We start from the raw sequence: 12,932 nt of genomic DNA on the forward strand, positions 1-12,932 counted from the left end.
TACAGAGCACCACTAGCCAGACCCACATTGCTCTGCTGACCAGATCCTCCAGAGTCAGCACACAGTTAACTTGGCTTCATGTTGAAGACTATTCGAGCTGCTAGCTTCAAGTATGTGGTGTGATGCAGAGGGATGCAAAACTGAAAAAATGAAAGATTAGAAGCGTATCCTGCTGGCTTTGCTGTGGAGAGCTGTAAGACCAGTGGATGACTAATTAGATCAACTGGATTGAAAAGAATAAACAGGAATTGATACCCACAAAGACATTAATTTTGGGGTTGCAGGTATCCAGATGATGTGGCTCTGTATTAGGTGGTCATTTCTCTGCAATCCTTCATCCATTTCCAGAGAGATGAAACGAAATAGCACCTTAGTGCAAAGCTGACATAGTGTGAGATTCTGGATAAGGCTTTTCTTGCCAGCTATCACATGTCTGAACAGAGGCATCTCAAGAGACAAACAAATGGAAAATGCCACAGGAAGCCATGATTTTCCCAGACATACAACTGAAGTGAGGAACCACCGTTATTTTTCATGCATCATCCTACTTTTCCTGCCATGATAGGAGCAAGCCCAACAACACAGTGATCTTAGCTAGCAATGCCCACATTTAGGCTGAGAAAAGACAATCTGTGGTAGACTTCTTTAATTAAATGAGCCACCCAGCAGAAGCAACAAAAGTGGCTTGAAGTCTCCTTTCTCCCCCTCCTACCCAGCCCTTTGTTATCCTCTTCTGGTTCTCTTTCTCAGTTCAGCATCTCAGAGCAGTGGTCCAAGAGCACTTCTGCGTCTTTGGCACAACTCTGGTTATACAATCCACTGCATTACCTTACAATTCACATTTTACATTAAGGATTACTTTCATCTCCCCTGGGTAACCCCATATGCTTGTATAAAATTGATCCACTCTGAATGGACTCTATACACACAGCCAAAAGTGGTGATGCCTTAAGTTTTAACTGTAATATTTTTCAAATCCTGTACTGCCTAGTGTGTAATTCTGAAGTTTCGTGTGACCTGTTCTCTCATGCTGGTTAGACATAACAAACTCTCTCTAGGTTGTCTCTCCAAGGACACCTAGATTGTCCCAGGTCCCAAAATATGTAAACTAAGGCCTCCAAAGAAGAGGGCAAACTTGGGGTAGTTATATCATTAACTGGGGTTGTAATTGAAGAATTAACCCTGATATGCAAATGGACCAAACTTACAAAACTGTCTGGGGTCCATCTTGGGTATAGCCTTTTTGACTGCCCAGGGTGTACCTTCAAGGCCCTTCAAACAAATATGTATCTTTATTGTCTTATTTTTGTCTAGTCTCTGTTTTTAGGTTGCCACCCCGGGCATCAGTGGGAGTCAACATTCTGTTGACTCAAGACACCTCAGCTTTCCAGTTTGTTTCCCAGGTGAATGGTGCTGTGGGTCACATGTTTGAAACAGGACTTCCTCAGGGAGGCTATGAAAACATCCATATCACTCTTCTCATGTGAAACTTACTTCTTACCAAGTCCCCAAGCTCAGGAAGCCCTAATCAGTCAGTACTTGTCACCAGGGAGCGAAGCCTTTTTCTACATCTAATTAGCAAACTACTTTTGTAGCCCCACCATCATGTAGGATACAGCAGCTTTATTTTAGCACTGCCCCTTGTATCATCCAGGATCTGTTGTTTTACTGCATTGAAGGATGCCTTGTTGTTTCTTCAGGTCATCCAAGTATCATGACAAACTCATCAAGAAAGAGCTCCAGAGTTCCACAGAGTTCTTTATCTGAACAAATAGAATCAAGCCACAGAGTGGCTTGTTTTTGTGGCTCTTGTGGCTACCCCACCTTACATTACCCCATGATACTTCACAATAATTCCAGAAGCCCATCCACAGAGAAAAACTGTCCAGCACCGTGGCCCTACCACATCTTGCTTGCCAGAGATGTCATTCTCTCAGCATCAGGATGTCAGCTGGTACTCACCTCACCCAATGCCCAAAACCACAGAGAAGCTTTTCAAAATAGGTACAGAGCCTTCAGTTATCCTGTCAGACAGGTTAAGGCCCAGCACAACAGCTGAGGCCAGACTTACCTTGACCACCAAAAGTAGTAACATGCCCCATTTTCCCCCTTACACTCAAGAGAAGAATTCCACTCTATTCTTCTGCCAGAAATTATCATCCCTACCCTGACATCAACTATTTTTCTCCACTCTATTTTAAAACAGAGATAATCAGTAGGGAAATTATTTGTTTTGACGATATTCAAAATCAATCCATTGCTATCTCTCAAGTCTTTTGCTTTCCCAAATAATTGAAAATAATGTAGGGATTGCAGTTATAGACAGCAAGAATCAAAACCATTACAAATTTAACGGGTACCTGTTACTGTACTTGAGAGTCCCTAATAAGCAGCACAGATGCTGTAACTCAGTCTGCTCCCAGACCATTTGGTTTCATAGAACACTCTACAGACACCAAGTCTCTGTGAGGATGACAGGTGCAAAGCACAGAATGAACCCAGAAAGGCAAGACTGGATAGCCAGTGTGGAAGAGAGGAGGTGGCAGAGATGTTTTCTTTAGTTCTAAGTAGAAAGGGATACAAGACAGAAATCGTGATGCTTCTCATCACAAAGCAACGAGACGAGGCACTGCCTGGGCAATGGGAGACAGAGAAAGTCGAGCTGAATGGAAACTGCGGGAGTTTGTTGGAAGCACAAGAGCAGGCACCGGGAAAGGGAAAATCAAATTCTGTGGCTGTGCATTTTTATTGGTGTACAGCAAAAGCAGAACCGGGTGCTCGGGGTTTCTCTAATGATTCAATAGTCCTGGCACTGCCCCTGCCAGCCCTGCTGCTCTGAGTTACACCCGATTCCAGCTCGTTGTGCTCCGCAGGCGGACCCGCCGGCACAGGGCACAGCCCCGGCCCCAGCCCGCGGCCAGGAGAGGGAGCTCCCACTGAGCGTGTCTGCTAACCCCGCCTCACAAACACCTTTCCCGACGTTTCCTAGCGGGAATCACTCAACAAGGAAAGGTACTAAATCCGGCGGAAGTTACTTTCCGTGGGTGGGGAGGCGTCTGGATGCCAGGTGCTCACATCTCTCTGAAACGAGAGGGTTTTTAAGGGCCAGAGCCAGCACCCCGGCGCTGCCCCATCAGAGTGGGGGGCAAAGAAGCAGCTCTTTGCTGAGCACATCTGTGCCATTGCTGGGGGCCCACTGGCCTGTAACATGCTTTGGCTGTCCTGCACCACACTCCTGAGCAATTTTAATGTGGCAAAGACTGGAAAAATCAGCACAGGCAAAAAAAAAAAGCATGGGAAATTTTTTTTAAATATCACTCTGTAGCCCCTGGACAGTCAATATGGGAGCAAAACTCTGCTGTGATATCCTCTAATTAACCAAAAGGAGACACAGAACAACAAAGAGAAAGAAACCACTTCCATTCTGCTTTGGTCATCACTAGCTGAACAAAAAAATCAACCACATTCCTTCAAGCAGCCAAATCTTTCTTACAGGCTGTGACCTAAGAAGGGGGGCTAAAAAGGGCACATAGGACAAATTAAGCTTGTACTGCAACAATTCAGAAAAAAGTGCCAGCTATTCTAGACTTCTGAGCCTTTGAACAGATTTTAAATTTGCTCTTTCTGTTTTTACTAGTCGCTAAGTAAGCTATGAGGTCAGCTTTAAGGCTCTGAAAAAGCACCCAGACTTGAACCCTAAGTAAGTGTCCTTGTTTTTGACATCTCATAACAAATATCTGTCTCAATGGACTGCCAGAAAATTCTATCAGCAGTGCTCAAAATATTCCAGTAAATCTTTATCTGTTACTTTGCTTTGCCTTGGGACTGAGAAGGAACAGTTTCTTAGATACACACGAACAAGACATGAAACAAAACAAAAAACAAACAAACTCCACATCATTTTCTCCACAACTGTATACTGTATTTATGGCCAAACCACAGATACTACTGCTAGAATTGACTGTGGTGGGATGGCAACCAACAGCAATCATGCTCTAAACAAGTGTGATCACCTTGTAATCCATGTTTGAAGGCATACAGCACACAGAGTACAGCCTTGTATCTCAGCTGGAGAGTGGTGAAACAACCCTACTTTTTCATTTGGTAGAAACCTACTTTTAAGTTTATAAAGACTCAAAACCACACAGCTTCTCAGGTAAATGTATATCAAAAAATTGCAAAGAATATGTGATTTACATCTGAAATAAGGTCCCTACAATTTCTATTTTCAGGAAATTTTTGTGCCATGAATTTAATACTTCAGCACAAAAGACTCCCTCCATCCTCATAATCATTAGTTTATATTTCTGATTACAAATACTAATGAAGGTTATATTATGTAGCTTTGGGATTAAAATGAGTGATTACTTTTCAAATGGGTGATAATCCTCCAAATGAGTGACAAACCAAACAAATACCTGAAACAAAGGGATAGAGAAAAACCATCTTTTCTCTCCCCCAATGCAAGCTCAAGAGAGGGTTCAAAAGAGACAACGGCAAAGCAGTAACAGACTGAAATATTTAGAGCTTCTGTATAATTAATTTGTAACACTGAATGGAAGCTCCATTATTAACCACAAAAATAGGAAAGTGTCTGAAGAGGAAACCATTACTGGAGAGGTGCTTCAGGCAAGTGACAGAAAAATCCTCCCGAGTTTCCTTGCACTTTGAAAGAAGACAGAACAAGAAAAAGCTTTGTCCCAAAAGCACCCATCAAACACAGGTAAAGATGTAGATCATTTACCTGCCAGGTAACAAGAGGCAGGACCATGTTAGGTGCTAGGTAGCAAGATAATTATAAAAACCACAAACACCCACTCTGGTCAGTGCTGGTACAAAAATATGAACTTTAAATACTGTCATCATGGATTAAAGTCACAAAAATCTGCCACACTGATTGATAAAAAAATTAATCAGACTCAGAGTCCAGTAGAGAAGTTTTTAAAAACAATTCTAAACTGTTATGCTGTTACAAAAATCCCCTTCCCTAACTATAATAACAGTTTTTTTACTATAACAGTTTATTATTATATGTATTAGTTTACATTATATACTGCAATGTAAGGAAGTAGTGGAATTTTACTGTAGGCTTTGATACTGTTCATGCTTATGTAAAACAAGTAAAGTACAGCCTGGCCCTGGAAATAAGGGCTTACATTCTTGGAAGCTCGGAGCTGTCCGTGAAGGACAAGAGATACCCCTGGACAACCAAGATAACACCAGCCTCCTGGCCCCTCTAACACATCTTTGAAACCCTCCCAGCATTGTCTGGCATCCTAGATAAGTAACTGCAGCAAAACTGACTCCAGGGACATCTGGATAAATAGACAAGCAGCAACAGTGCTGCCGAAATACAGCTGCTTCGTAGTTTTACTATGGTTGGTGATTGGCAGTGTGAGAGATAGTGAATGGTGAATTGTGTTGTACCTGAACACTTGAAGGGTATGAGAACCCTGTGTAGAACCACATTCCAGGTGCCCCAGTTTGGCTGGGAAACCTCCTGCAAACAAATATTTACTTAGCCTTGTAATGCTATACTTTGTACCCAGCATCTGTCCTCAAATGACAAAGGCCAGTTGCAAAGTTCTGTGGCATTATCAAGAGTTGGGGTGCACACAGTCCCAGGACCTGTTATCTGCACAATTCCCTTATGAAGTACTAGCATGCTCTAAGAAAGAGATCAAGCAACCTTGAAAAACATTTGACAGAACAATTGAAGAAAAAGCCCAATTCACCAATAGGACATTCAAAGTCCTCCACGGGCTAAAACTGTGGCATTTTGTCTGGCTCCCAGTCCATATTAAAATGGCAGGAACTGGAGAAAACCTTAGACATTACAGATTCCAGGAAGATGAAAAGAGAAAACCAAAAAATCTATTGTTATGGGACATGACTGTGGTACACAATACACTCACTTTGTAAAAACCAACAGAAAGTTAACTACACTCACCAGCAATAGAATCCTAATTTGTTCTCAGTTCTCTGACTTCAGACAATAAAGCTGCTCTGCACAGATGGTATGAAAGAAATGTTATTCACTAATCCGACCTGAGTCATCACACAGAGATGTGATTTAAGTGATTTTTATCCCTACTTCTACAAAATATACATTGGCCCCATAGGACACAGAGGTTGGTGCAGCAGCTCCTGCATTTTCACACAGGCCACACACAGGATACATGGTCTGCTTCTCTACTGGCACAATCAGAATTCAGTAATACTCACTGGCTTTGCTGTTCTCCCCAGGAAAACATGTTCTAAAATGTACCTAATTGCAGATCTCTGCATGGAAGCTGAATGTTCTTGGCAGGAATCAATAAGGGACCAAAAGGATACATGGAAATGTGTCTGGGTTTCTCTCTATTTTGTTTAATCAAAAGTAAGAAGCCAAACTATCAAGAAGGCAACATTATGTGAACTAGGTGATGGGCTGCAGTAGGGGAATGGAAAAAAAAACAAACTTGAAAGACATGTTTGAATGAGATTAAGATTGCCCTGTGTTGAGGAGCATTGCACATAATCCTCCAAAATTTTACCATGTTTTCCTCTGGCATTTTATTATTTTTTGATCTATCATGTATTGCCCTAAGATGCTTCCCAAGAAGGAAAAAAAACACTTGAAAAATCATAAATACTTCATTGTTAAATGGTTGTGTCTCATTTTACTTTCCTATCACTTTCAAATTTTATAACCTTTTGACTTAACTGGTATTGCTGCTGATTTTCACGTGGGTGGTAAATTACCTGTTGCAGCAAAGCCTGTTTCACTCAGTGAATTGGTATGACTGCACTGATTAAATTGTGGGAAGGAACAGAGTTGATTCCAAAGAACTAGTGGTCTGAGATATATCCTAGCAGCGATAGGTGAGCTAAAGGAGTTATGGTCTTTGCCATCTCAGAGACACAGGCATGGCATAACCTGACTCTAGATCCCCAGAATTTGTTTCCAAAGTTTGTGTCATATGCTTTCCCTTCCAAAACTCCAAGAAAATCTGTCATTTGAAGAAAGCCTGAGCAGCTGGCTCCAGTTTACACTAATCTCCTCAGACATTTCCAGGAATGAGGAAGAGCCTGCAGGTTATACAAGCCAGAACTGGCTTAGGCTATAAGGAAAGAAAAAGGAGATTCACAAAAGAGCCAAAGGAGCCCAATTTCATAGAAAGAAAAAAAGAGAGGGAGATGCTTTAGGACAAATAATTTCGGTGTCTACCTGCTGCTCTTCACACACCTGCTCCAAAGCAGAGAAACAAGAAGTTGCCTTTGCACAGCCAGTTCTGAGTTCTGAACGGTTCACATTTCCTTCCTTGCTTCATCCCTCTACAGCCATCAAGTTCTAACAGTGTAGCCCCTGTTTTATTCACCACAAAACAAATTGATCCAGAGTGTTGGGGCTCTCTCCCACTCTCCTTAGGAAGCAGAAGAAAGGTCTCACTGCCCAGAATATTTCTGCCATGTTCAGCCAGCATTTTGTACACTCATTTTTTCCCCCCTGAATTTGTCAGTGTCCTTGTGCTCCACTTTACATAGCAGCTTGCCTTTGTCATGGCCTAACAGTTGTCATCATTTAACTGAGCTCTGCAGAATTCTTCCTTTTATTGTTCTTCACAAATCAGCCTTCACAGTTTAGCAGTTAATAGCTCCACACTGGAAACCACGGTTACTTCTGCAGCATAGCAATTTTTTCTTCACTTTTCATCTCAACATTAATCTTTTCTACAGGAAGAACACCACAAATATTTGGTGACTCAGTCTGCTGCTTCCACCAAGCATACACATGTCCTCTGCAGCTCCTAACACTGGAGCACCAAGCCCTCTCCATCTGTTGAGATCATAGCAGGCTGCTGGGAGGGCTGGAACAACAAGAGACACAGCCATCTGTGCTAATCAGAGTCCCTTACAAGGTTACTCCCACCTGGGAAGGGAGGAAATAGCAGGCAGGCATAGGAGGAAAATACATTTTAAGCTGTTGGAAAAGTTCATTACCCCTGCTACTCTGGACAGAGACCAAGTTGGATAACAATGTTCTGCCAGCATAAAGTCAGCCTGAAGTTTAATTTACCTAATGATCTAGGCACAAACTCCACCAGAGGAAAAGATCCAGCTGTGTGTGAATTCAGGTTCCAATTCTGACCACAGAACAACTTTATGTAAGTAACCTAAAAAACCCAATTTGAAAAGAAAACTCTATACTAGCAGGACAGCAGAAATGAATCATTAGCACCAGTGACAAGCCCTGCACCAGCAGAGCTTTGAACAGGTGCCAAAGGCAAACTTAATGTCACTTAACACATAAAAGTTTGCTGTGCTCACTCATACATAACAACCAACATAACAGCACTTTAGTCCTTCACTGCAGTTTTTAGACACTACTGTAAGTCAGATAATTAACTGAACTGTAAACATCCCTCCTTCAGGTTAAAACAGAAGTCATATCTGCTTCTAGAGGCAGCAGCACACAAGAGTGCACTGTATCCTGTCGTGATATCCCGCCAGCTTTGACTTTCCTATTCAGAAATGGTGACAAGTGGCTGTGATACAAGATCAGCCTAATGCTGCAACTCATGCTCTGGGTCTGCAGCAAGAGATTAAGCTCTTCATGACTGTATGGGCCTTTCTGATGGGCAGAGAAAGATATGCTGGGTGGGACTGCTGACCCGCCATGCAGAGGAGGTGTCTCAGATGGATTTCCTGGTATTACTGTAAACCAAACAGCAAAAAGATCCCACAATGACAGTTGACCTTACCATGGAGAATCAGAATTTGGGAATAACAATGTGGAGCCCAGGTCTGACCAAGATTCAGCTTGGCTTGGTTACAGGATCCACCAGGATGCCCCAGCTCCACTATTGGGAAGATGCAGCCAAGTTTCCTGAGAAAGCTGAGGTTTTAACATATCCAGTCTTCCCTTCAGCTCATAAAGGCAGCAGTTGGATCCAGCAGCAGCTGCAGTGAAGCCAAAGGGACTGGCTCAATGAATATACCAGTAGAGATGAGCCACTATAACAGTACAAGCAGGGTCAGAGTGGCAGCGTCAGATTGGCAACCCCAGGGTTCAGGGGACAATACAAGTTCATGTGGGTTTGAGGTGAAATTAGACAAATTCAAAGAAATGAGGATTACTGGGATATATAAAATCCATTGCCAGGTCTGAAGCTGTACCTGGGGGAAAGTTCCACCCATGATAGAGTTGTGGTCCTGTACTTCCCTTGCAATTCACTCTTGCTCATTGTCAGAAACAGGTACTAGGTTAGGCGGGCATTTGACTTTGTACAAATATTCCTATATTCTGTCAGATTTGCTCTTAAGATATTTAGTACATGCTCAGCTCACATGCAGAAGAGCAGCCTGTACACTAGAGATGGGCAGAAAAGCTCCAAAGCTTCATGCCCCACTTAGCAGTGTGAACTCACAATACCATCCATCCTGCATTAACACTACAGCACACAGGAGAGGAACCAGACCCCTCTGTACATGGGATGCTGGGATTTTATAGCTACCTCTCCTTCCCCACCACCAGCCTTCACACTGTGTGGTTCACCCCCAGCAAACCACTGCCTTCTGTTGCTCTATACAGTCTTTCACAATAGCTCCCTTGTCTGACACGTAACAAGGTCAGGACTTAAACATTTGCTTTTTCTTCTTTTGTGCATGTGTTTGTTTGGTAACTTTAGGTTAAATTAGCTCTACAGCATTTTCTGGCATTCAAAAGACTTCCACGTCCATAGTAAAACAGCCAGTTATCTGATGTCAATTCTGAACTTGGCTGGTTCACAGATTCAGTGTAACTGAGAAATTATTCCGATTTCAGGTTCATTCTGTTAGCATAATTCTGCACCATTCCACAGCTTATTACATGAGAGTTTTTCCAAAATGGCCTATGCATTCAGTAATTTCCACTGAGATTATCAATTGCCTCATGGCACTGAGACTAATTAAAGAGCATGTGTATGGTCATTTCATTGCCTTGTGAATAAAACCTTAAACTTCTTCCTAAATTGATCCTGCATCCAAAACCTGCAACTCTGCTGCCTGGATAGTCTGTTTTACTGGATATAACATACATAACAAAGCTGAAACAAAGACCTTTGAAAAAGAAATGTGGTTTTACACTTGGTTTCCAAAGTCACAGAACCAAATAGACCAGACTCTAAAAAAACCCCAAAAAACAAAACATAAAACCAAAACAGAAGTAAAAACCAACCCACAAAAACATGCACATATGGTGCAGATAGCAAAATGACCAGAAAGACATCAGCTGTATAATTGCTATTCTGGGCACTCTCCAGGTAAGAAATTAATCATTATGAAAGTGAAAGAAGAGGAAGATCTCTCTTTACCATGGCATGAGTTAATTGAACGGTCCAGGTGCTACAAAACTAAAAATGGGTAAAATGAGCAGCCATCTTCCTCTGATACACCTAGAGTTAGTCATTATAACTGGCAAAACAACAACACCCAGAAGCTCACTTTCCCATCATGACTTCACAAAGTATGGTACAAGACAAGCACACCCACTGCTCTGCTCAGGAAGGAAAGGTACCCAGTTAAATAAATCAATGGATCTTGTGGAATATACAGACAATTCCTAAATTGCAGGGGGTTTTAAGCAATTAGTGTGCTGTAAGTTAAAGTAGCACTGAATAACAAAATGTGGGGAAGTCCATTCAGCTGCTTCAGCAAGACCTACTAAATATCTCTCTCTGCAGTTCTGATGCCGTAACTCTGAAAGCAAATTCCAACCAGAACAAGTTCACAGAAGTAATGCAAACTCATTCATGCACCTGCAGGGGATCCTTAGAGCTTATAAAACTTAGCACTACTGTTGAAAATGCAGATATTTGTGAAGCATCATCCTTTGAGTCTTCTTCATCCCTCAGACCCTTTTACAACAAGACCTTCTGCTACAAAGGTAGGCTAGATTTATCATATCACATTTGCCAACTAATCCTTTCCTTTCAGCCTGGAAAAGTAAGCACTAAGATAAAAAGGAAATAAAAATAAGCTTTACATGTAAAACAAGAGATCATTAAACACTTCAAAAACATTCATATATCCTCACAGCCTCAAACCATAAGATCAGGTACTAGTCAGAAAGCATTTCCCACTGGGAAGTCAGAGGAAACCAAAGCAGAAAGAAGCCAAACCTGAGATAAGACAGAGTTCTGCTTTCCCTGTGACATATTAGGCTCCACTGCAGGTCAAGTGCCTGAGATGCAAGCAGAGGTGCAGATGGGCTGGTGTCTGCCACAGCATGGCCTTTACCCAGGGCACACAGAAGCTGCAGGAAGGCAATGTAAGCAGGAATTAACCCCTACAGCTGTGCCTTCAGTGTGCAGGCTCCTCACATATGTCATTCACTCTTTTACCTCACAAACAGAAGAGCCACAGCATAATTAGAAGGATAGGAATAAAGGGTTTGCAAGCAAGGTGCAAAGACCAGTTAAACAATTGTCCGCAGCCAGCTAGAAATAGGGAAGCACAAGAATTTCCAGCACCACTGACTCCATTGTTTCTTCAGGTTAATAGCACCAGTGGAGAACAAAGCCCTCTCTGCCTGACACAGATGAGCTCTTTAGAGATTGTTACAACTTCAATTTGCGTCAATGTGGAATTGCATCAGCAAAATGACAGCTCTACAGCTGCTTCCTGTCTTACTTCCAGGAACACAGCTTGAAAGCAGGGTCCAGATCACTTTAACCTTTATCAAAGCCTATCTGAACAAGCTGCCATATAATATTAATCTAATACAGAGCCCAGGTCTTTCTCAGCATATGTCAGGCTGCAGTAGTTCCTTGGGTCTGGACACAATCAGTCTCAAGCACTACTCAAAGCTAAAGTGATTTTATTTAATTATTATACAACCATGCTTGGAAGACAGAAAGGTAATTTCCTTTGTCCTCCACCCTTAACATCAGATGCATTTAATCTGTTGTCATATTAAAGGACTGACTTGCTCAGGACTAGAGCACACTTACAAAGAGTAGTGCAACTTGTGTACTCACAAAAGATTTGTTAGCAGCATCCATAGCTGATGCCATACATCAACTGTAGTGGTGAAAGTTCCTTTTAGGAGTAAAAAAGGAGGGGAAAAAAAAAAAGAAAAAGAAGAGATAGAACTAGAAAGGGAAGGGAAACTGCTCTCCAGTGGCTATCCAAGACAAGAAGTGATAGTGTCCCCAAATGAGCATCCTTGCCAGGCACACCTCCAGTGCAGCAAGTAATTTCTCCCCATCCTTTTCCCACAGGAAAAGGACAGAGCACACGCTGAGCAGGGGCAGGTGCTGTGTGCCAGTTCTGTGCACACATCATTGGGTCCTCTCATGTAAAAGCAAGAGCTGCAGCCCGGCGGGCGATGCTCACAGCTGTGATTGTCACTTCAGTGTGTGAGTGCAAGGCCATGAGAATAACACAAACAACAAGGGAAAGGAAATAATGCCTCAGAGGCTCTACAAAAGCAGTCACGGCAGCCTGAAGGCCAGGGCATGGAGTTGCCTGTGCAAGGCTGGTTGTAGAGTCACTAAGAGGCAGCCATGAGCAATACAAGGGGCTGAGGCACCTAATGCACTGTGCAACTACTGTGCTGAACAGTCAGGTGTAAAACAAGAAGCAACACTACCACCTAGCCTAGATCACAGCCTGGAATATAAGCAGGGCTATCTGGTAAATACCCACTTGTTAAACACAAGCTTCAGTGCACTCAGTGAAGGAGGAGATGTATTTACAGCAACTACTGCTACTTCTAGCTTGATATCATATCCTCTGTCCTCATCACCAAGATAACAGCTTATACCACACTGCATTTCCAGATGACACTGTTGCCCATGGTCAGCCATAAAACGATCATTAAATTAGGCCAAGGAAGTGACTCAGTTTTGATACTGGAAAACTGCAGGTAATCTGCCTCTCTGCTGTAACCATGCAACAGTTTTGTT

The sequence above is a fragment of the Coloeus monedula genome (genome assembly GCF_965178545.1).
Source record: "Coloeus monedula genome assembly, chromosome: 3".
NCBI lineage: Eukaryota > Metazoa > Chordata > Aves > Passeriformes > Corvidae > Coloeus > Coloeus monedula.